At 47.3% G+C, this 25,383-nt stretch overlaps 1 protein-coding gene across 4 annotated transcripts in view; it reads left to right on the forward strand.

The window, feature by feature from the left end:
* Tenm4 (teneurin transmembrane protein 4) overlaps positions 1-25,383 on the forward strand; it is a 652,091-nt gene that overhangs the window by 238,501 nt on the left and 388,207 nt on the right. The window lies entirely within an intron of this gene.

Genomic DNA, 25,383 nt, shown 5'->3' on the forward strand with positions numbered 1-25,383 from the left:
GTTCTCTCCCATCTCCTGCCTTGAGCTCTCTCTGCTTCTTGACCTCTACAGACACTCCAGGTTAAACAAACAAATCTAAATATTAGAAGCCAGGATCCATGTATGAGAGAGAATACATGGGGTTTGCCTCCCTGAGCCTGGGTTTGTCTCCCTTGGTAAAATATTTTTGCAATTCTGTTCATTTTTCCTGCAGATTTTTACATTTGATTTTTTTCTTTACTGCTGAATAACATACCATTGTGTCTAAGCACTACAAGTGTATAAAGCCCTCCACTGGAATGCCTAGTCTGAACAATTGCTTAGTGAATAGATTTAATTATTAGTAAGTTTTTGCAGATGGCTTTGTGTTAAAAACAGGGCTGATTAACTTTTCTCCTCATAACTCCTATTTGCCCAAGCACATTTATGTGACCGCAGGTCTGCCGGCATATCAAATAGGTATGCAAATCAAACAAACTGGTGATGAATTATGCATAAATTTATTTTAAAACAATTCTTTGGTGTATAAAATTTTACCGTTTATTAAAGATGAAAGGAAATCTGCAGGCCAGCGAGACGAATGTGCCTATTTATGTTCTATAAACAACTAAATCTCACCTGAGTATTTGGTCCTGCAGGATGTGAGGCCTTGATCCGTGTTTTGATTTTACAGCTGCCACTGGTGATAATGCCACTTCCCATAAATACATAAATGCAAAAATGGCAGAGGCATGTTTAGAGCCATTTTAAAAACGGTTGGAAACCCCGTCTCGATCCCAACCCAAAATCCACTGAATAGTTTTTTTAATGACACTCAAATTAGCAACTCAAACGGCAGTTTCCTTTACACTGATTTATTTTACATGTGTGAATGTTTTGCCTTCATGTGTGTGTATCACCATCAGCAGGGTGACCCTTCAGGCCAGGTCTTCTACAAACACTTTGGATCCATTATGTACTAACTGATACTGAGTCAATTTTGTTGTTGTTGTTGTTACCGATCCAAATACCTCTTATGATTGGTACTTTCCCCACGACATCCCTATTCCATTATGTGTGCCTTGGGGTGGCAGCCCACAAATTAAGAAGCTGAGATGTAGACTAGACTCTCAGGAGCAGAAAGACAGTTGGCCCCTGCCTCCCTGCTTTAAAGAGAGCAATCTCCACTCCAACCGAGCCACACCGCCACCCTGAACACTGAACTTAGCACCAGCTCCGCCAACAGTCAGCTAGCACAGGATTTGTTGTGACGGTATTACTACTCGGTGCATGGGGGAGTTGTTAGAGGCAATGTAGCATAAAAGAAAGAAAAGGTTTACAGAGGTTCAGTATCTGCCAAAATCTAGATGTCTTTAATGAGAAGAATGGATCCATAAACACTAGTACATCCAAACAATGAAATGAGCCATGGAAAACCATGAATGCATATTGCTAAAAGAAATCACCTGATCCAAAAAGCCTAGCTACTCTAGGACTGCCATCATGTGACCTTGCCAGGGGCAGAGGAAGGAGGACTAGTTGTCTGAGAATTGTGTTATTCCTCAGTGGTGGATAGATGATATTATATACAAATTTGTCAGAGCCTATAGGATCTCTGTAAGCCCCAAAGTGAAGACTATTGCGGTCCATGGGCTGTGGTGATAGAGATGTAAGCTATGGGTCTTTAGCTGTGGTAAATGTAGCACTCTGGAATTTTCCACAGAGACCCTACTTACCATGAATGTTGGCCTACTGCTGGCCTTTCTTTGGGTGAGTCCTGGCCTCTGGGTGCTGCACTATTGATACATTTGTCTATTTTGTTGCCAGTACCACAATCCCTTGGTTATTGTAACGTGGTAATAAGTCTTAACATTCTTCTTAAATGTTGGCCGGTTCCTCTTGTTTTTACCTCTTTATACAAACCATCAGTTTGTCATTATCCACTTAATAATTTGCCAAGGCATGGTTTAGGTAGTGCTCAACCTACAGGTAAAGCTGAGAAAGTATCTTTGACAAACCAAGTCTTCCTTTTTAAAAACATAGAATCACCTCCCCATCATGTAGGTCTTCTCTGATTTCTTTAATCAAACTTTTGTCTGTATGTTATTGTTGCATGTAATTGGACGTATATGTAATAACTCATATGATTACATGTGATCTGTTCTATTGACACAAATATCGGTGGGAGTATATATTTAACTTTGAAGCCCTCCCTGCTCATTGCTGGTGCACAGGAAAGCACCTCTTTCAGACTGACCTTGAGTCTCACAGCTTTGCCAGTCATTTGCTTGTTAGTTGCAGGTGGCTTGCGTTAGCTTGGCTGGTTCTCAGCAGTCCATCCAGCTCTTCTGCTTAGATAATCAAGTAGCCTGTGAGCAAACAGTTGTATTTTTCCTTTCCAGGCTGTTTACACTTTGCTTCCATGTCATGACCTCTTATGCTATCCAAGGTTTTCAATACAATACTGAGAAGTATGGTCAGAGGAACCTTACCTGGTTCCTAGCCGAGGAGCCTTCTCACTGTGATTGCAATGTTCTCTGTGCAGATATCCTTCATCAAAGGGAAGCCATTCCTTTCCGTTTTCACTTGATCATGATGCTCTTCTCACAAATACATATTGAATTTTGTCAGATTCTTTCTCTGGGTCTGTATATGTGATTATATGATAGTTAACCTGTTAATGTGATGGATTAGGTAATTGATTTTTAAATGCTGAACCAGCCTTATAGCTGGAGGGAACCCCGTGCAGTTATGATCTGTAATTATTTTTGTGTATTACTCAGCCTGACTTGCTAATATGCTAATATTTGGCTGAGAAATTTTTTTTAATTTGTGCTCATGAATGATATTGATCTCCAGTTTTTGTCTTTGTTGGTTTCAGTGTTGAGGAAACTCTGGTCTTACTGAATGGGTTGGGAAGTTGTGGGTGGGATTGCAGTGACTTCCTTGATTATTACACGGAGCCCCGTGGGACACTGGGCAGAGCCTGCCTTCCAGGCTGAGATGGGAACCTTTAGAAGGTCTTAATCAGAGACGTAAATGGTAAGGGAGGAACAGTCAGAGGGACAAAGAAACGTGAAGATGGTTGGCCTTAGGAAAAGAAGCAATGCTGCTGCCACGGGTGACGAAGAGGAGGAGCATCAGAGAGCAGCTGCGTCTGTGGTGGAGAGGGGCAGGCACTGCCGGGTTGTTGGACGCCTGAATTTGGTCATGAGCAGGGGCGAAGGCTGAGAGGAGAGGCTATTTCTGTGGGATTATTTTCCAGGTGTCACACCAAGCAGAGAATTTAAACAATTAGGTGGCAGAGGCCCTCCCGAGATGGTGTGTGTGTGTGTGTGTGTGTGTGTGTGTGTGTGTGTGTAGCGTCCCTCACTCGCTGAGGAGGCTCTAGCATGTTTCCTTATACTCTCTGTTTCTCTCATGTGTGCCATCCAGCCCACCATCGTTCATATCAAGCTACAGTAAGGATCAGAACACGACTGTCACCTTTGCTTTGTCTGTGTTATCACCTGAGGGTCCTAACATGGTAATAACCCAAGGCTCCTATTTCTGAGGGTCCTAGGGTGGTGCCAGGGATTCTTCTCCCCCTGTTCTCTATACCCCAGCTCTGCTGCACTAGCCTCTTCACCACTCCACCCCCAACATACCATCTCTCCTGCTACACACCTTTAGGCCTGCTGGAGCAGAATCCAGAGGTCCCTGCACGCCTGTCCTGGGTGCCGCCCACTTCCTCATCTTTCCTGACCTCACCCTAGAGCTGAGCTTGACTGCCCTTCCCCCTCCTCTGTGGCTCCTCTGTGCTCTCCTCTGTGGCTGTCACTGTCCCCGAGTTATGCCTTAGACCCGAGGCTCTGGTAGGGGGTTGTCAGTTCCGCACTTGAGCCCGGCCCTAGACCAACACATTCAGATGCTCACGGGGCTGCTGATGAGAGGAGGGAAAAGAAGTGAAGAGCAGAGGGGGAGCACGCCGCGCCCACCTGCAGGATGATGGATGTACCAGGTCTAAAAGCCACTAAAGCTGGAGAGGGGGTGCTGCAAGCCCCCAGCCTTCCTTTGCCAGGGAAGACCTTGTTGGACACGGCTGTATTCTGAGCACTTATAGAAATCCCACTAGAAACTTCAAATCGCCACACCGCTTGCTTAGATGTATTTTAAAAGTTCATTCAAAGCAGCCACTCTACATCTGGTTGGCCTCTGGAGGACCTGGCACGCGAGAGTCAAAAAAAACGTTCCATCCACAAGTTAAGAGAAGAGGATTGCAGGCGGGTGCCAGTCAGAAGGAAGGGTAGACCGCAGCTGAGACTCCAGCTGGGAAGCCATGAAAGGGTTAATGCTACTGAAGAGGGACAATGAGGTAGTTCACCGCACTCACTGCTATGGCTACATCCATAGAAGCTCATCTTCACGTGCGTAGATGTTAGGGCCGCTCTGAGTTAGCTAATTGCCTTCCCTGAGCCCTCTGGAAGCAGAGGCAGAGTGAAAAATTCGGTGCCTAACAATTAAGAGTACAATTGAGAAAGATGTCTCTTGAATCTTTTGTTTTAATAGGTTTTTTTCTTTTAATGTGACTGACTTAGAAAGTGTCTCTGAGAAGGAGTTGTTGATTGACAGCCTATCTAGGTATTAGTAACGTGTCACCGAGTCTGCTAGGAATACATTACATGTTCTGGAAGAGCATACCTCAGAAAGACTGCCGGGATACTGGCTACAGGCTCAGACCGGGACACATGTCTGACGTGTGGCGCGGCAGTGGACCCCACACAGAACCCGAGTTGGTAGGTATACAAGAGGCAGTGGGGCTGAGGAGCCCAGTGGTCTGAGTATCAAGTGTTTGGAACGCCAGCCTCCTCCAGGTAGACCAGAAGCCGCTGGCGAACTATCTAGCTCTATGGGCTGTGTGTTCAGTAAGATCAGAGACTGCTAATAAGTTGTTCCTAGATAACACGCCTCTAACATGATGCTAGGTGGTTTTGAAAACTACGTTTTATTGTGATATTTTCTTGCTAGTAAAACTATTTATTCTTGAAGTCTTAGAGGCTACGGATAAGTAAATGGGAGGAAATGAGCCACATTAAGGGAAGCGTTACTGGTGTGTAGGCAGGTATACTCAGCTAAACAAAAAGGTGTAGGCGAATTCAACTTAGGAGACTTTATTAGCGCAAACCGCACCTCCTGAGTGAGCCAGGAAACCCTCAGAATCCCCGCCCGGCAGTCGGAATAAAATAGTGGGATTTGTTTGGTTTTGTTTTTAATTTTATATTTAAAGTTTTTTCATTTTGCATACCAACTACAGTTCCTCCTCCCCGCCCCCTCCTTCTGCCTTCTCTCCCCCCCCCACGCAGCTCCACCCCCTCAGAAAGAGTAAGGCCTCCCATGGGGAGTCTGGGCAGATCAAGTTGAGGCAGGACCAAGCTCCTCCCAAAAGTAAAAGAAAATTTAAAAATGAATAAATAAATAAATAAATAAATAAATAAATAAATGGATTTGGAAGACCATAAAAGCAAAGTCCAGGGACTACCTGCCTAGCTTCAGCCAGGCACGGGCCTGGAGGGATGTGGCCTGGTGAGGTGGCTGGCTGTGATTGGCTGGAACGTGACTACTCTTACACTTAGGTTTCAGCTTGTATGGAAGAGTTGTAGCCAAAATGGTGTTGCTGTTTGTATGTACAAGTTCCAAGAACAGGGACACCCTCAGGCTAATAGCGTTCTGGCTCTTTAACGTGTCCACCTATTCTTTAAAGTTTTGTGATCTTTTTTACTGGACAATACGCATCTCTTCCCATGTCTGATATTTACCGTATTCCACAACAGGGAAGGTCGGAGGTCATTCCCCTTTCTCTCCCGTTCCCCACGATTCCGGTGCACTGCACAACGTGGACACCAGGGCCCGCTCTGAAACTCCAGTAATTGGTACAGTGCAAACTCATGGGAGCCGGTCAGTTAGTTGCTCAGGATTGTCATGCCACTGGGAACTTCTATACGCAAATCAAGGATTATTAGAAAATTTGAATTATAGAAACTGAACATTTTTTTCAGGATATTTTAGAAGAATTGACCTCTAGAAAATGAGGTGAGTTTTTTGGTCTGATCTATAATTAAATTGTGTCAAATGTTATTCAGTAAAACAATAGTAAACACTACTACTGTCATACCTGACACGCTGGCAAACCCCTCTTCGATAATCCTTTGGTTTGGTTTGCTTGTATTTTTCTCTTTTACCTTTTATTGAAAATAGATTCTTTCCTCATGTAATATATTCTGGGTCTTCAGTTCAGTTCCGTTGTTCAGTGTATCTGCTTTTGTTCCGATGCCATGCTGCTTTTATTACTATAGCTCTGTAGAAAACTTGATATCAGGAATGGTGATACCTCCAGAGGTTCTTTTATTACTCAGGACTGTTTTGGCTATCTCTCTCTCTTTCTCTCTGTGTGTATGTGTGTGTGTGTGTGTTTCCATATGAAGCTGAGAAGTGTCTCCTCAAGATCTATTAAGAATTGTGTTGGAATTTTGATGGGAATTACACTGAATCTATAGATTGCTTTCTGTAGGATGGACATTTTTACCATGCTGATCCTACTGATCCATGAACATGGGAGATAGTTCTGGTAACTCCTTCAATTTCTTTATTAAATGACTTAAAGATTTTATCATAGAAGTCATTCACTTGCTTGGTTAGAATTACCCAAGATACTTTATAATTTTCTGTGGCTACTGAAAAACATGTTTTTTCCTTGTTTTCTTTCTCAGTGTGTTTGCCCTTTGATTATAGAAGGGCTACTGTTTTGTGAGTTAACTTTGTATCCAGCTACTTTGCTATAAGTGTTTATCAGCTGTAAGAGTTTCCTGGTGGAGAATTTGGGGTCACTTATGTATATTATCATATCATCTGCAAATAAGATCCCCTTGATCTCCTTCGGTCACCTTATTGTTCTAGCTAAGACTTCAAGTGCTGTAGTGAACAGGTATGGAGAGAGTGGACAGCCTTGTCTTTTTCCTAATTTTAGTGGAATCGCTTTGAGATTCCCTCCATTTAATTTCATGTTGGCTGTAGGCTTGCTGAAAGCTGCTTGTATTATGTGTGGGTATATCCCTTCCATCCACCTTCCCTCCATGTCATTCATCAGAAAGGGGTGTTGAATCTTGTCAAAGGCCTTCAGAAAATAAGTATTTATTAATTAATTAATTAGCATCAGATCGGACAGTCCCTAAAATTCTCCTGTGCTCAAAGTTTCGGGGGTGTTTATTCAAGGCTTCCCCATTCACACCCCCAAAATAGTCTTGTGAAAAGCATGCAGACCCTGACTTTATCATATAGCCAAAAATGATCTTGAACTTCTTACTCCCACCTACCAAGCACAGGTATGACAGGCAGATGCTACTATGCCCGTTTTTATGTATTGCTGTCTCTAAATCAGCCAGGGCTTCATGTATGGTAGGCAAGCACTCTGCGAATTGCGCTCTATTTCAAGCCCTGTTAAAATCATTTGATGGGGGAGTGTTTTAAAGAGAGAGAGAGAGAGAATGTGATCCACTTGAAGTCAAAGGAAGACAGACATGGATGTAACTGTTGACATGGGGAGGTCATGGTTGATAAGGTCCGGGTCAGAAACCACTGCACAGTCAGATGAGGTCCTGAGACAGGAGAAGGGAGGGAGGATTGAAAAACCATGGGTAGAAGTAAGGACGATCACTAAGGTTAGTGGCACACCCCTTGACTGACAGCAGTTGAGAAGTATCATCCTAGGCCCAATGGACAGGGAAGAGAGCAAGCAGTGGCCCCAGGAGAGAGCACTCAGCCCCCCCCCCCAGCTAATCCACAACCCAGAGAGGAGTCATCCAGAGGGTAAACACCCCACCACCATTCCACCAACTGTCTCAGACCTCCTACCCGTGCTTCCTACTGGTGGGATCCAACTAGACGTCACAGGGAGACCCGCCAACCTCTGCATAGCTGGTCCACGGGGTTCCCACACACAGAGCAGTCTGGAAAGGGGCAGGAAGATGAGGGAGGGCAGCCTTGGCCGCTTCAGTTTGGCTTCTGCCATTTTACAGAGTCAGAAAGATGAGGGAAGAATAGAGCAAAGAAAGAGAAATGAGAGATCCCTACACAGTCCTCTGTGACTGCAGGAGGGGGGGGGGATGAGAAAGTAGTATGTGTCGATGTGCCCCCCTGGGGAGCATCCTAATTTAGGCTTCCTTTTGTCCCCTCTGGCGGCTGCTGTTTGAAGGGTTGTTGTTACTGCTGTCAGTGGTTTTGTTTTGCAGTACCTAGGCCAAGAGCAGAGGGAGGAGTAAATGATGGGAACAGGGAGCCTGGTTTGTCTTATGTAACTCGCAACCTCATGAGAGCTCCGCTTGCCTTTATTTTAAGAAGTGCCATTTATGGACCCTCCGGGGGGTTAAAGAGCATAGGAGATGGGTTTTTGATTCGATGTCAATAGGAAAATCGCTTAGCTCCCGGGATAAATGATGCTTCTGTTTGGGCTTCCTGGTTTTCAAAGGGGCCATCTGTTTTCATACGCAGAAACGAGCCTCTCTCGCCATGTCTCCCTTCATAACCCTCCGTCTCTCTGCACAAATGACTGTATTCCCTTCGTGATTCATTCCTGGAGACATTTCTCTGCGCTAAACGCGGCTGCTAAATCTGCGCCCGCATTTTCACCGGGACCCATGTGATTCCCGCTCAGGCGGCAGCTGTGGTTGGATGGAAGCTTTCCATCTCCAGGGCCAGTGTGGCCCACTCGGGGTTGCAGGGGCTCCGCGTCAGGTTTGAAGCAGGGGCTTCTCTGCTTCCTGAGACTATCTGAAGTCTTTGAAGGAGTCCAGAAAGCAATATTCCTCTCTCCACCCGAATTTGGACGTTCTGGGTGAGAAGAAAAGTGGCAGATGGAAGCCAAGATGCCACGTCGATTGCTGAGGATGAATAACTTTGTTTAGTCTGAGTGCCAAATCGACTTGGTAATTGGATCCGGAGTTGGGCAGACTGACCCATCTGGTCATGGGCAGTAGTGGGTGCGGTGGAGGAAGAGCCAGCTCCTTAGAACAAGCAGAAGCGTGGTGCCAACTGCTGGGGCCTGGAAGGTGGTGGTGTTTGAAGGAACCAAGTTTATTCCTTGTTTACTGCTACGGTGACTCATTGTAATGCCTCTAACTGAAGGGACAGAGAGACACCCGTGGGCCTCTTTCTCATGGAAATTATCATTAGAAGCTAGGGGTAGATGTGGTTATAACCTCGGGACTCAGAAAGCTGAGGAACAGGGCCATACGTTTGAGGCCAGCCTGGGATAGGAAGTGAGAATTTGTCTCAAAGGAACAAGCAAAGAAAAAAAATGTCAAAAACAAAGGTCGAAGATGCCGTTCAATGCTAGCTTGCTTGCCCAGAGGCGTAAGGCCAATGCCCTGGATTCTCACTGCAACAGCATGAGCAAGGGTATGTGCACGTGTATGTGTGCATTCATGCACACACACATGCACGTGCACACACACACACACACAGCACTAACAACAAACCTCCTACTGTTAGAAATTGTGATGAAAATTTCCTCCCTGTAGTGATGCGGTTAACTTAGAAGCTAGAGGATAGCCTTGCACTACACACGCTCGGCATTGTGTATGTGCATTTCCATAACACGCACTAATTGTGCAAACGTGTAAGAACAAGATAAAAGGATGGCTGTTGAAATAGGAGTGGCGGGGCTGCGTCCCCAACACCCCAGCCGCCTGCTAGCTTATGCCCGAAATAACAACACACAAACTATATTCATTTAAGAACTGCTTGGCCCATGAACTCTAGCCCTTACAGGCTAATTCTCGCACCTGGACTAGCCCATTTCTAATCATCTGTGTAAGCACCCCAAGGTGCGCTTACCGGGAAGATTCTAGCCTACATCCATCCAGGGTTGGAGGAGCTTCATTGCGTGCATCTGCCTGGGAGAGCTGAGCATGGCGTCTCTGCTCCAGAGAGCAGAGTCTGACCTCACTTCCTCTTCCGCCCAGAATTCTATTCTGTTTTCTCCTCCCACCAATGCTTTAACCTATGAGGCCAAGCAGTGTGTTTATTACTTAACCAATGAAATCAACAGATTGATATATGACACTCCCACATCACTTCCCCTTTTTCTGTTTAAACAAAAAAGGAAGGCTTTAACTTAACATAGCAAAATTACATATAACAAAACAGTTATCAAATAAAAATTACAATAATCTATATCATAACTAAGGAAAACTATAACTAACTATTCTTTAACTCCATCAAAGACTCCAGAAAGATATACTATTACCTAAGCAAACAAGAAATCCAAAACTCTAGAAATGACAGAGACATCTCGCTGCCTGGGCAGTCACCCAAAGTTCCTCTATACCATTGGGGCATCCATCTTTGGCCTACAGGCCCATAGTTTCCAGCAGATATTTCCACAAAGCAGGAAATTTCAAAGGCAGTCACTATCTGCTTGTCCTGAAGAATGTCTTGCAGACTCTTTCATGAATCAGGAACCCCGAAAGATCATCTCACCTTTAGGCAAGTTCAGCAGTCCTCTCTCTGCGGGTTCTCTGTGTCCAGTTTATGCAATAGTCCAGGCAATAGCAGTTTCTTGCCCAAATGGCTATCAAACTCCATAAGGATCCTCTTCGATGCCCATCTTCCTCTTGAAGTAGATTGGTGCTGCCAGGAGCAGAGTGTCTCATTGTCATGAAAAGTCCTAAGTTGTTAAAACATTTAATAGCATATTCCGTAGTCTTTGAAAAATATGAAGAATGCCAATCTAACTGAAATATATATCTATATATCTAGAAAATCTAACTAACATGACTACAAACTTGACTATTATTAATGATTATCCATTAACAACCTATATACATTACAAAATTAACCTTAAATTTAAATCACTAAAGCAAAATCCATATCAATGTAAATTATTCATACCTATATCATCTTCCCCTTTAAATGTAAAAGAACATTTATAAACAATATTTGGGAATATGGGCGCAGATTTTTCTCTCCAAACTGCATCCTGCTGAATGGGGGCGTCGTTAATTAGGTCCTTGATGAAGGCGTAAGTCACGAACAAGGCAACACCAGTTTGGAGTTATGATTAATAGGGTGTTATTTATTTAAAGGGGAAAAAAACTTACAGATCACAATCCCAGACAACAGCCATCTGCACAACCAGGAAGGGAGTCTAGTCTCCAGAGGAGCAGGAAGAGAAGAGAGCGAGCAGAGGAAATAGCCGCTTTTTTAAAGGGAGAGAGACCACGCCCCAATGGGCTGGTATCACAGCAGCTATTGGTTGGAGGGGCGGAAGGACCTCCCGCAACAGATGGCCCTTGATGCTCAGCACAGTAGAAAACTGCTTGAAGATTCTGAGCAAGGGGAGAGCACACTCACATTTGTGTTTTTAAAGACGTGCTCTCTCCCATCCCTTTATGTCTTCTCCCTGCTCCTCCGTTCTCTTCTCTTGTATCCTCTTCTCTCCCCTTCCCTCCATTTAGAAAAAACAAGTGTCCGAGTCGGGTGATGGATCCAAAGGTTCCTGCTACTGACGAGAGGCGGCCATGCCCAGGGTTGGGGTGGAATCAGGGGGATCACGCTGGTGGACACATGGGGATGGAACGCGCAGGTCGAGCTAGGAAGATGGGCTGCTGGGTTGGTGTGAGTCGCATGAGCCAGTGAGAGAGTGAAAGGATGTGTGGGCCACCGGATAGACAGAGATCCAGCCAGGGAAGGGCAGCCTGGGACCTGGTTGAGTAATCTGCTGGATGAATAGAAGCGGCCATCCTTGGTGTCTCTTTTGGAAGCTGCAGTGGGCTACGCATGTATCCTTGTTTGCCAGTGACGGGCCTGGCTCACACATGACTCCAGCATCTCACAAAGAGGGAGAACTTCCTGTTACCCTCTGTTAGTCTCATTTATGTTCTAAAACATCCTGACAGAGAAGCGCTTAGGGAAGACAGTGTCTAGCTTAGCACTCCAGGCGAAGGTGAAATCAAGGCAGAAACTTAAAGGGGCTTTGCCTGTAACTTCAGCAGTTAGGAGCAGAGAAAACTAATGCAGCCTTGCTGACTTCCTGCCTGCTCTTCAGCTTCCTCTAGTCTTACACTGTCCAGAGCCCAGCCCATAAAATAGGGCCTCCCACATTCAAGGTGGGTCTTCCTGCATCACTCGGCAGTCGAGACAACCCCTCACAGACATGTCCACCATCCAAACTGATGTACAGAATTTCTCAACCAAGACGCTCTTCCCAGCTGGTTCTCGGTCGTGGCAAGCTGACCTTTCAAACTAACCATCACACCCTCCAAAGGACCTACTCTGTGTGATGGAGTCCCTGTCACTTAGAGAGGTGTTGAAGATGTGATTTCCCATATGACAACATTAGGTAATTAGGAAGCACCTGCCCCTCAGCACTAGCCAAGCTGATGATGTCCCCACAGACTGAGTCTTCTCTGCTCGCTAACTTCTTGATTATCTAGGGCACACTCCCCTGCTTTCTGATTGATCATCCAAGCCATGGACTCCCAGCCTAGGATGGAACTCAGGTTCCCATGCCATCCTCCCTCTCCTCCTCTTACTCTTCCTCTCCCAATGGTTTCTGAAACATGCTTCTTAATCAGTCTCTGGACTCAACACCATTGAACAATTCCTCATGGTTGGTCTTTTGACCAAAGGCTTCATGTGGGCACTAACGACTTACTTCCTATTCCACGGCTTCTTAGTGGCTAGGTTTTCCTCTAATCGTGGAAGAAAATCCTTACTTGTCCCAACTCCTAAAATAATCTGTGAAAATGGAAAGAACCACTTTCCCTCCAGCCTCCCTCCTTGAGAGTGTCTAAATATTCAGTTGTGCCCACGGAGGCTGTAGCATTTCACGCAGACAGCCTAGTTCTGTGTGTCTGCTGGCCAAGGCATGCTGGTCTTTGAGGGATATTTGTGGATTGCCGAGTTCTCGCCTCGGTTCAGCCTCCACCTCGCTCACAAGAACATCACCATATTCTGAGCTTTCATTGCCTTACCTCTGATTGCTTCTGCTTTGGTGCAGGCATCCCTTGGGGGAAAAGGAAGAAGTACTTTATGGGCCTGAGCCTGGTGGCACCAATGAGTCAGGGTGCCAGCCTTTGCTTCTCGTATCAGATTGAGACTCACTCCAAGCCCTTGCACAGATCAGTGCCGGTCCCCGTGGTTTTCCTGTGATCCCCGTCTCGATTCCTCCTACAGCTGAGGAACTTTGCTATGCCCTCCTGACCTCAAACCGTAGGAAATGTCTCAGATTCTTCCTCTGTCATCTTGCTCGCCTGGGACTGCACAGCGCGGCATCACAAGGTGGGAAAATCTGAGTCCCCACAGTCATCATCTGGAGGCTGGGAGACTCAGCCTCTGTCACAGGCTGCAGGATGCATCTGCTTATCCTCTCCCATAGCCTCTGCTGGTCGGCCTTAGCACTCCTGAGCCAGTGGGTGTGATGTGTCACCCTGGCCCCTCCCCCAGGGCTCACATCCCTGAGTCAAATTTCCATTTCCTTGTTCCAGGCCCATGCTACCTAGATTTGACCTCACCATTAGTTAACAAACTACCTCCACAATGACCCAGTTCCAGATACAATCACGTGATGGAGGTGCCAGGAGTGAGAATGTCTGCATGTGAACTCTGAGTAGGTGTCACTGGCCCTCCTGAATACAAAAAAAGCCCAGGACGATCTGAGTTACTGCTGCAGCTAACTCATCTTGCCTCGGGGACAGGCAGCCATCTATCCGACAGCAGAATCCTGAGATAGTGATGTCTCATGGCCTGGCTTCCTGAGACAGGATGACCCTTGAGAGAAAAGGGACCCACCTGGTACCGCATTTGTTCCTTGTTCCCCACTAGACTCTTGAGACCACCAGCCCCTACTTGATACCAGTCTTCTTCCCAAATTTTGAACTGTCTCCTCCCCCTCCCACCATGTTTTCATAACAACCAGGCATGAAAGGGCTCATACGAACACAGTCAAACCAATCTCTTAGAGGCAACGATAAAGAGATAGAAATAACAGAAGCTCGGGGTGACTCTTGCGTGGAATGGGAGTAAACTTGCACTTCTTCCAAGAGAATCTGCCAAGGGCCCAAAATGACTAGAGAAGCTCAGTGCTTTAGTAGCAAGCAGGGAAAGAACAGAAGCTGGGGCTGGGGCGTGAATGGGTGAGCAGGAAGGTTTACTACGCCAGAGTAAAGGACTGAGTTCAGACGCCAAAAGCCAGGCGTGGATGCACCTGCCCCGGCCTCTCCCTGCATTAGTGGCTTGGAGACCCGAGGATCCTGGGGAAGACTGGCCTTCCAGCCTAGTGGAAAAAGGTGAGCTTCCAGCTCAGGGAGAGACCCTGTCTCCAGGTAATAAGACAGAGGGTGTAGAGAAAGACACGCAGTGCCTTCCTTTGGCATCGCAGGCATGAACACAAGCTAGTGGACCCACAGGCTCAGACACACACAGCAACAATAACAACACGCACACAATTCTGTGTTAGTTCTGTTGTCGTTGCGATCAAACACCTGACGGGAACAACTTAAGAGAAGACGGATTTGGTTTTGCTGGGGCTCAGAGGCTCAGAGCCATGAGGGCATGGTGAAGTGGGTATCACCATAGGAGACGGGGAGCATAGCTGAGCCACCCTAGGAAGGGCCACAGAAAGATACAATCCAAAGGGTATGTCTTCAGTGGCTGCTTCTCCAGGAAATGCCCACCTTCTCAAGTCCCACCACCTCCCAAGAGTCTATCGACCCATCGGTGAGTTGGACCACGCCCGAGCCCTCAGGATCTAAGTGTCTCTGGAAATGGGCTCACAGGGACACCCAGAGCTGTGCTTTACAAGCTGCCTAGGTGTTTCCCAGGCCAATCAAGTTGACAGCGGGGAGTAATAATAACCATCACTGCTCCATGTGGAACCATCAATACCGGCTTACTGAGCCGGTGCGGTGCCTAATACTGGGTGCCAGGTTGAATAAGTCATAGCTTCTACTCACTGAGAATCTACCAGAGATGGTCCAGGTTTTATTAAACAGTTTGATACCCAATCTGACAGAGCAGGGCAATAATGTGGCCAAGGTCTAGAAGATGGCATATGTCAGATTTAGAACTCAGATCGCCCGGTGAGCTCCTCTTTTGTTCAGAGTCCAGGTGGCTTTGGGCCTGTGTGGCAATGGGAAGTGCAGGTTACATGAGGCAAATCTGAGCGTGCGACTTTCCTGGTTGAGACACGTTTGCCTTTTCTCTGTTCTCTGGCCATAACGGAACTTGTGGTCAAGCCCCGGTCTCATCAGTGCTTCTGGGAAGGGGGTCACGGCATATGCTCTGACATTGGATCTTGTAACGAAAACCATCCTTGAGAGTGAAGCATGACCAGAAATTTGCCAAATTAACAGTCTCTGGGGAAGCTCCAGTTCCTACTGCACAAATGTGCTGGTTAAAGAGGCAGCTGGGTGGGAAGGAGAAGGACTTGAGTCCTAGTCTGCATTCCAGACTCATTGCTGGCTGGGAGAGTTTCCTCACCTTCCTACAACTTCCGGACTTTCCCAAGGACTCCATGTCTGGGTGTGACTTCTGAATCTTCAGGGCTTCTCAGAAGACCTGTGGGACTAGACTATGTCTGGCTAGGTCTGACCCCAGATGTCAGACCAAGTGAGCAGCCATCTCTTTTGGCCTGTGACTAAATACGTTCTTGAGGTGCTGGACTTTCCTTTTGAGCCCTAATCAAGTCTGTGGCTGGAGAGAGCCGTTCCTCCATGAAGTGTTTGTCTTGCAAAGATGAGGACTGGAGTTTAACCTCCAGAGTCCATGTCCAAAACACACTCGGCCTGCTGCTGCCGCACGCGTGGTTTGTGTGCTGCAGGGACAGGCCTTCCAGTCAGGCCATTCTCCTACTTGGTGACTTTTAGGTCAGTTAGAGACTCTGTCTCTAAGTAAATAAATAAACAAACAATAAAAAGTACGGATGCAGTGGACAGAGTGTCTGAAGAGGACCACATGTGGTTGGCCTCTGTCCTCTGCACAGATGGTCATGTGCACACAAGGACCTGCAGATACACAAACATGGGCATGGGTGCTCTCTCCCTCTCCTCCATCTCCCTCTCTCCCAGGAACAGAGAGGATAAGCAAAGCACTTTGGTTCCTAGCTGCAGGAGCTGTTAGGGCCGAGTGTCACCGAGGAGAAAGAAGTAGCACCATAGGAGGAAACTGGTTTACCGTCATCCGCAGTAGGCTGGCCTGGACCTGTTCCCCTAGCGGTTTAACAGGTGGCAGAATGGACTCCCGCGGAGTCACACCACAGAGGGGTGTGGATGCAGGCAAGACTTGAGATCGTACCATTGGTGGAAAGTTTTCTCTACAGCTGTGGGGACAGTTCAGCAGGTTACCAGGTGTGACGATGAACAGCCTCGGGTCCTCCCCAATGCCCTGTGCGTCCTTCTGTCCCTCCTGCCTCCAGGCAGGAGCAGCAGAAAACTACAGCCCTGCACACTGCCTGCTGCTCTGTTTGGTCTTGGCATCACCACACTTGGGACAAGTCTGCACCCAGCAACAGGGTTGGTAGGATGGCAGGCCAGACTCTTCATTTGGAATCTCTGCTGTGTTCAACATTAGGGCCATGCTCATACAGACCCTGAGGGGGGCCAAGTCTAGAGAGCAAATGGCCAGCCAGCCCTGAGCTTCTATTCACGCTTCCCCCGCAATCCCATGCTAAGCCTATGTCTGGCTAGGTCTCTATGTCCCAACATTCCCTCCCCTTCTCTCCCCTTGTCCGGGATCCTGTCCCCCTCATCAGCATTATAAAGTCAAAGCCTGCTTTCTAAAATGAACAGAAATGAGAGATTAAGAGCCAAGAGACAAAGTTGACTTCTTCAGGAACCAGCGCCTCCTCTCTCTTTTTCTTCCATGCCCTGTAACACTTCCCGAACCCTAAAGTCAGATGGCAGTGACTCTTTCTCTCTCTAAGGGTCACTCTCTGCCACTGGTGGAGAGAGGGTAAGCAGAGAATGCCCAGCATCATCTCGGGGGCGCATCGGAGAGGTCGCAGAAGTCATCTCTGCTCACACCCATTGACCACAACTTTGTTGGATGCATCTCTCAGGAAGGGGATCTGGGAAATGGAGTCTTTGGCTGAGAGGACATGAGACCAGCTAAAACTCAGGAGGGTGAAAAGCTGGGGAGACCACATTGAGGGACAAGTGGCCTAGAATGTGAGGAACACCCAGTACACAAAAGAAGCTAGCAAAGTATCATTTCCGCCTCTGCCATCATATTGTTGACAGTGTCCCTCAGGACAGCAAGCGTCCTCTGACTCTGGGACTTGTCATGAAGGTAAAGCAACACCAGGCTGCTCAGGCCTGGCATCCATCAACGCTTCTCTCTAGGAGGCACCATCTTGCTTTTCGGAGCCTGTTTGCCTGTCCCAGCTCAGCTGAGACCCCAGATCCTGGAGCAGAGAGGCCCTCCAAATGCCCTGCCTGGCTGCCAGCGCCAACCATGCCATGGAATCTGCACCCCCAGGCGCCGAGCTCCCTGCCCATGCTTCCTACTCGCTTTCCTGTGTGCTGCAGGAATTTGTGGAAAGAATGTTCTGGCGTTAGGGGGTGAAAGTCAAAACAGTAATTACAGGAACATCTGTTCCCGAGCAGAAAGCGTGTCCCCCGCACACCAGGAGACATGCCTGCGCGGCTCAGCAAGCTGATGTTCAAATGGAAGAGAATGTTCTGGAAGGGAAGGCTAATGGACCTAGCCAAGGGAGGTTCAGCTTCCTGGTAGGGCGCTGTGCTGTGCTGAAAAGCAGAGAGGGAGGTATAAGAGGGTAGGCAGGGGACATATACATGCTTGTGCGTGGGAAAGGAGGGGGAAATGTGTGGAAAAAGTGAGTGAGCACATTAGTGAAATGAGAAAATGAAGATGATGAAGATGATAAGTGAGATGAATCGATGAGTGAAAACGTGAACAAATATGGTAAGAAGCCAGAAAATGAATAAATGAGTAAATAGGACAAAAATGTGGAGAGATGAATATGAAGGGATGGATGGATGAATGAATGATGAATGAATGAATGAATGAATGATTTGTTGAATGAAAAGGTGAAGTGATAGAGTGTAAACAATGAGCTTCTCAGAACTGAGCAATGACAGAAGCATCTCTCTCCTCCCCGGTCACAGATGGGGACAGGAAGGACATTAGGATCCTAGAAACCATGGGAAGGAGACCATAGGGACAGTGGTTATCTGATAGTGGGGAAGGTATAGATTCCTTTAAGATTTCAGTTCCCCTGTCTAAGTAAAGGCAATACTACCTCCTGCACAGGAGGAGAGCCAAAAAAGGCCCTATGGGCACAGACCATTATTCTCACCGTATTGATCTGGTGTTCAGGCAATACTTTCAATTTGGAATCAGTAGTCAGGATTAGCCAGGGAAGATGTGGTGAGAGATGATCCCAAACCTTGTTTAGTTGGCACACAAAGATTTATTTCTTCTTATCACACATGAAGGTCATGCCCTACCCCTACCTTGAAGTTCTTTCACCCTTGAAGTCACGGTGTCCAAGGTCACTTTGATGCTATTTCCGGGTTAGTTGCTTTGTTTTCTTTTGTCAGTTTGACACGAGCTAGAATCCTCTGATAGAAGAGAGCCTCAGTTGAGAAACACCTTCATCGGGTTGCAAGGGGGCAACTCTATAAGACATTTTATTGGTTAATGATTGACGTAGGAGTGCCCAGCCCACTTCTCCTTGGCAGTCCACCATCACATTCCATATCCCAAGAGTCTAGCAATGACAGAAAGGTTCTGTGGTCCATGTTGGTCTCCAGACGAGAACCTAGAGCCTCCTCACTGGAAATAAACAAGTGGCCGAGGACTTAGAATTGGCATGTCAGAGCTGAAGCTCAGCCCTTGGTGGTCTTACACCAAAACAAGGTCTTGCCTGCTTCTGCAACCTCCTGTGAGCTGACAGACTTTGTAGAAGGCTATCATTGTTCCCTCTTTGAAGAAGCAAAATGGTAGGATGCAGAGAGCAGAGCTAACGGTCCTAGGAAGGCTTCTGGCTTGTGAGCATGATGCAAAGGTGGGTGTTCCTCCTCTGGATGGCGCACGTCCGTCGGCACAGCCTCATAAAGTCCATGCATTCAGTAGACATCAAGGATGTAGGTGCAGGGTTCATGGAGCCTGTGTGAGTGAGAACAAACTCTGAGGACAGAAGAAGCTTTCGAATGGGCCCGTTTGGACTCTGCTGGCAAAATAAAGGGTACGATAAGGACTGTTGTGCCCTTCCTTGATGCCTGGGCTAGTAAGAGGATACTGGTTAGATACATGATGTAGTTAGTTAGTTAGTTCAAATTCTCCCAAGTCCTTGTTGATTTGCACACTGCTGGTTTGCAGTGATAGAAAAGCAGTATCTAGCCTTGAAAAGTTCATAATAATGAATTTAGGATAAAGAACCCACCAACTCAGCATAGTGTGGTTATAAAAGAAAGAAATGCCTCTGGACCCTAGTGAGGGCAGAGCAGGGGAAAGTATCGAGGAGGTGGCTGGATGAAGTGTTTGGGAAAGTCCTTGATCCTAGTAAAGTATCTTGAGGAGGTGGCTGAAGTGTGTGGGCAAGACCTTGGGAGTGGATAAAAGACCTGAGACAAAAGAGAACGCCTTCCAGCCAGGCAGACAACATGAACAAAATCACTGAGAGCTGGTGGTCATCTACACTGAGTGTATGGCTGAAAAACAGGATGCCAAAAACCAAAACCAGGAGATTGAAAACCAGAAACCTAGGGAATAAAAAACCAAAGACCGAGATCATGAGGACCAAAAGTCTGGGACCCAGGATGCTGGGGCCCAGGATGGTAAGAATCTGAAGTCTGGGGCCCAGGATGCTGAGAACCAGGAGCCTGTGTACCAAGAAGCTGAGGGCCAGGAAGGACTTCCACTAATTTCCGAAAGAAAAATTCTAGGTCAACTTTATCACTCTATGTGGAGATATTTTGTTTGTGCTTTAACAAAGAAAGCTTGCGTTAAGATCAGAATACAGAGCTAGTCACATTAGTTGGCCATAAAGGAGAGGCAGTGGTGGCATAAACCTTTAATCACAGCACTCAGGAAGCAGAGGCAGATGGATCTCAGTGAGTTCAAGGCCACCCTGGAAAATCTCACATAGGAGGATTTAAACAGTCTAAAAGAGAAACAGAGCCAAGAGGTGGTGGCTCATACCTTTAATCCCAGCACTAGGGAAGTAGAGACAGGAAGTGATATGGCTGGGTGGAGAGAGGGATCTAAGGCAGGAGGAGACAGCTCAGGATTCAGTCCGTGGTTTTATAGGGGCAGGATCGCCCATTTGGTCAGAGGATTCAGTCTGAGGTTTCGTAGAGACAGCATTCAGTCTGAGGACTTGTAGAGACAGTATAGCCCATTCCATCAGTGACTGGATTGAGAGTTCCTAGTCCGCACCACCCGGAGACCCAGGATCATTTCTTAGCAGCTAGTTTGACAGTCTCTCTCTTTCTCTACCTTTATCTTATCTCTCTTTCAATCTCTCTCTCTTTCTGTCTCTGGCTTCAAGCTTCCTTGCTGAAATCTGTGCTTTCTAAGGCCCTTCAAGTCTTCCCCATCTACTTATGTCACATAATCAGAAAGCACCCATTAAGTGTACCCTTATGTCATGCTTGGTCCAAAGGACACCAGAGAACGTCCCCTCCCTCAGAGCCCTCATCCAGATCATTTATCTCAGCTCTTCCGTGCTTTAACAATGCTCATGTGTCTGCCATCTCGCTGGATTAAAAGCCCCTTGGATGTGCATTTGATCTTTGTGGTTCCTTAAATTCTTCTGAGAGTAAGGCAGAGAGTCGACGCATGGATTATTAATTAATGCATCGACTCTTCTTTGCATGTGTGAGCTAGGCAGGTGGCCACTTCTCCAGACCCCTGCTGGAGACAGGTGCGACAGGAAACCACTGCCCAAAGACAACAGGGATCTCCAAGGAAGCATAGCATGGGAAGAACCAGCCATAGACCCAGAGCCAGGAAGAGGATGAGGAGGGCTTAAGTCTTCAAGGATGGAGCAGAAGTACTCGATAATATGAGGGAGAAAAAACAACAAGGAACTGTGTGTTTGAGCACTAGGGTCTGAGAATCTTGCCCATTGGATGAACCACAAGGAGTTTTGGTAGTGGTAACGTCTGACCTCAGCTTGTTCCTCTAGGACTGCTTATGAAACATGTATCATGCATAGTTCAGCATAGCCAGAGGAAAGCCAGATTCCAATGGACATCCCACAAACAGCCCTTTGACACATAGGATTGCTCTAGAGATGCTCCCAGGGTACCAACTAGCCCTGTAACCGAAATGGTCTGATGGGCAGGACAGGCCCAGATGTCACTTCCTCAGGCTGCGAGCTGGGTGGGTCCTCAGTGCAAATCCCACCCCTGGAGCCTGCACAGTGCAAAGATGACCACTAGGCATTTCTTCTGAGCACAGTGCGTCTTCCCATCTGCTGGGAAAGGCCAGATGTGACTGCTCACACCTGGCATGAGAATAAAGCCCACCCTTGCCGGGAAGAACCTAAAACGTCCTCAGAGTTATATTAGTTCTATGACAGGCGTCAGAGGTAGGATGGGTGGTAGCCTGGGAGTTGGGGAGAGGTAATGAATAGCAAAAAGAAGAGGAATCTGGGATAAGAGGGCTCTAGAGACAAGAACAAAACGCCAGTGTAACCTACCTAAACATCTCCCTGGGAGAAACCCAAGGCCAATATATTCTTAGAGTAGGAATGAAGGAGAGGTGGGAGTGGGGAGAGAAAGAAGAGGGAAGGAAGCAGGGAGGGAGGAGGCAAAAAGCAGCTTACCCAACTCTACTTGGAAACAAGCATCAAATGTTATTTAAACATCAAATATTATTAAAGTAGAAAAGTGGCTGGCTTCCGGAGCCCTCCACAGTGCATTTTGATAGGTCGCCTTTGCTCCAGGGTTAATACGAGGAAATGACAATCTTAAGAACCCATATTAACCTGTCTGTTGTTCTATGAACTGTGACAGCGGCATTTTACATCTTAATGGCTAACTATTTATTTCACGCCAAAAGGGGGGGGGGAGGGAAGAGAGAGAAAGGCATTTTTATGCCCAGGAAGCCAGAACTCAAGGCTGGAAGCTTTGGCTCCAGAAATGGGTTGCAAGGTCTCTGCTGCTATGTGTCCATTTTTAAGAACCTAGGTGCAGGGTTTTCCTTCAGGGGCCTCCTCTGCTTCCCTCTCTCAGCTGCTGTGGTCTGCAGGGAAGACAAACTGCTCATGTGGATGATGATTGAGTCGCAGGAGTAAATAAGATGTGGAAAGTGCAGGGGAGGACGGAGGAGGGAGGGCCAAGCCGCAGCGGCTTCGGAAAAGGACTTGACTTGCGTGGAAATGTCCTCCGTAAGTTTTTACTAGGTCCCTGCTAGGAGCCACATATTGCTTTAGAACCATCAGCAATGCAGGAGGTGATGAGTTCACTGTGTGCCCGACAGGAGGATGGACAGGAGTCTGTCTGCTCAGAGGACTGACCTTCAAATCAGGAGGTAGACCTTCGTTATAGAATCTCTCCTACAGGGCCCGGTGACACAGACCTAAAATTACAGGTATGGGAAGCTGGGCAAGATTGTGAATTCAAGGCTAGCCTGGACCACATAGCAAGGACCTGATTTCAAAATAAAAAGTAAAAGCTGCTGGAAAGTAGCATGAGAGGGCACTCGCCTAGAAGGCCCTGTGTTCAACCCGCAGTGCCGAAACCAGTTTTTAAAAGTCAGTGAGAGGAGCTGGAGCACTGGCTGCTCTTCCAGAGGTCCTGAGTTCAAGTCCCAGCACCCACATGGTGGCTCACAACCATCTATAGTGAGATCTGGTGCCCTCTTCTGGACTGCAGCAGAACACTGTATACATAATAAATAAACAATTCTTTAAAAAAGTCGATGAGATGGGTGTGGGATTGCAGGATTCTGAAGAATGGAGGTGAGGATGATGGGCATTCTGGTGTGAGTGTAGTGAGGCTGCCCCAGGTACTCAGTCTAAGTGGGACTAAGAGTGTAGAGAGAGGTGTCTCTTAAAGAAGGCACACAAGTCTTCGAGTCTTGGATGGAACCGTGTGGTGGCTGATAGATAGAGAGATGTTTATGAGCAATCTTGAACACAGAATCCAATCCTTCCAGTTCTTCTTGTCTTCTAAAGCTCTTAAGGCCACCATTCTGGGTTTTGTTTTGTTTGGGGGGGTATTTTTGATTTTTGTTTGTTCGTTTTTTGTTTTGTTGTTTGTTTGTTTTGTTTTTGTTTTTCCAGACGGGGTTTCTCTGTGTAGCCCTGGCTGTCCTGGAACTTGTTCTGTATACCAGAATGGCCTCAAACTTAGAGACCCTCCTGCCTCTGCCTCCCGAGTGCTGGGATTAAAGGCGTGCTAAGCCCACCATGCTTGGCTGTGAGAGTTGTTAGGAGACTCAAGCAGGTCTGGGGTTTCCCCATTACAGACCGAGGCACTAATGCGCTCTTGTCTTAGAAACCACTAGGGAGTGGCCTTGAAAACCAGTGCCTTATTTAGGTGGTCAAGTTAGAGAGTCAGGGAGAGAAGAGGCTTCCCAGTGTGCATGCACGGTGTGGTGATGGAGCATTCTGGATGTGGCAGGCTTGCCCATGATGCTGGGCAGATGCTGCCTTCCCTCCCTCTCTGTGAGAAACACTCCTCTATCTGGTGTCAGTGTTTGGGAGACTCGGCCTGTTTAAGGGTGGAGCGCTCAGAGCAGCAGGCAAGCTGTTGATGCTTCGACCTGAAACCCAGTCCTCTGTCCTGGCTCCAGATGGCTCTGCCGGGAGACCTGTCTCTGCCAGGGCACCATGCAGGAAACTAGAGAAGATTACCTTCCAGGCTTTCTGTTGCTCTGCCCTTGGCCCCAGAACATTCCATAGGACCTTGGAAAGATAAAGTCCTCAACTCAAAGACCCTTTGGGGGCCTTCGGGAGTTTGCTCGGTCAGTAATATGCTTGCTATACATGAAGACCTGAGTTTGAGACCCCAGCACCTACATACAGGAGGTGGCATATGCCTGTCATCTCAGGGCATGAGAGGCAGGGACAAGGAGCTCCCTGGAGCTTGCTGGCTGGCCTGCCTGAAAAATCAAGGTAGAGAACAGTACTCAGAACCTACTTGTGCGCAAACACACATGAGCAACTACACACTTCCAAACATGTACGCACAGGCGTGCGAAAGAAAGAACTATTTTGGAATTTATTTGCGTGACAAAAATCTCTACTATTAATTTATTAAAAACCCCTTTCCCACTCTTTTTCTCATTTTAAGCAACAGAGCAATCCGCTGATGTAGTTACTCATTATGGCCGTTTTATAAAAAGCACTCAGAGGGGCTGTTATTCCTGGCACATGGAAGGAACGGAAACCCCAACAATTCTGCTCCAAGCCCAATGCTGTCTTCCTTCAGCTGCATGGCCCAGCCTCTCTGGGCGCCATCCTCTCCTAAACCGTCATAATAAGCTTCCCTGTGCCGAGGCAAGCTGAGGGAAGCTGTCCTGGAAACTCATCCGGTGTTTGTAGAGGGAATCCCTCCGTGCAATTAGTCTTGGCTGTGTTTGCCTTAGTACATGCTAATGTTTCGAGAGATACACTTAAGGCTCGTGCTTCTTCTTCCTTCCATAGCAAACGCCTTTGGGTTTCCCCATATATAAACGGCGATTTAGGCATCTTCCCAGTTCCTAAAGAGCAAACCCTGTCAGAGGCTTTATCTTCAAAGTCATACTTTCCAGGGACACCAGAACCCAGAGCTTCTGTCCCGTCTCATGGCATGTCCACTGGACATCAGTAGGTGGATGCCTGCCAGCATGGAAATTATGGCTTTGGAAGGAAGGGGGCTGGAGGAATGTGGCTGGCTCCCGGCCTCTTCTTTTCCCATTCTACTGGAAGGTTGTGTTCAGTGCAGCTTTGAAACCAAAAATAAATCATTGTAATCCGTTTGCTCATTATACCACGTGAAGCTCTAGACGCCGTGAATCACAGCTGCAATGTATCGAGATGAAGTTTGGGGAGCTTATTTTTAGTGATACCCAAAGCACTTGGCTTCCTGGAGGCTTCATTTGCCACTCTGGGAGGGGACAGGGAGCTTCATGGACACTGCCCTCTTATCCCCCTGCTGCGCCTCTGTGAGGGGAGTTGGCCGTAGTGACTCTGCCTGAAGTGAAGCCTTTCTACTTTCCAAGTGCTCTGATCTTTTAACTGTGGGAACCGGGATGTGCCTGAATGTAGGACTTCCAATGCTTGGTTCACCTGGAGGGGGTCAACAGCCAGCTCACTGACATGTTTGTGAGCCACAGTGTGTGGGTTCTCAGTTGTTTCATGCCCAGAGCAAACATCGTCCCCGTTTGATTTGGGATCCTCATGACTTTGGATGGATTTGGTCCTTCGGTAGTGCCTCC

Source organism: Alexandromys fortis, unplaced genomic scaffold, assembly GCF_014885135.2.
Source record: "Alexandromys fortis isolate MF-2015 unplaced genomic scaffold, M_Fortis_MF-2015_v1.1 scaffold_77, whole genome shotgun sequence".
Taxonomy (NCBI): domain Eukaryota; kingdom Metazoa; phylum Chordata; class Mammalia; order Rodentia; family Cricetidae; genus Alexandromys; species Alexandromys fortis.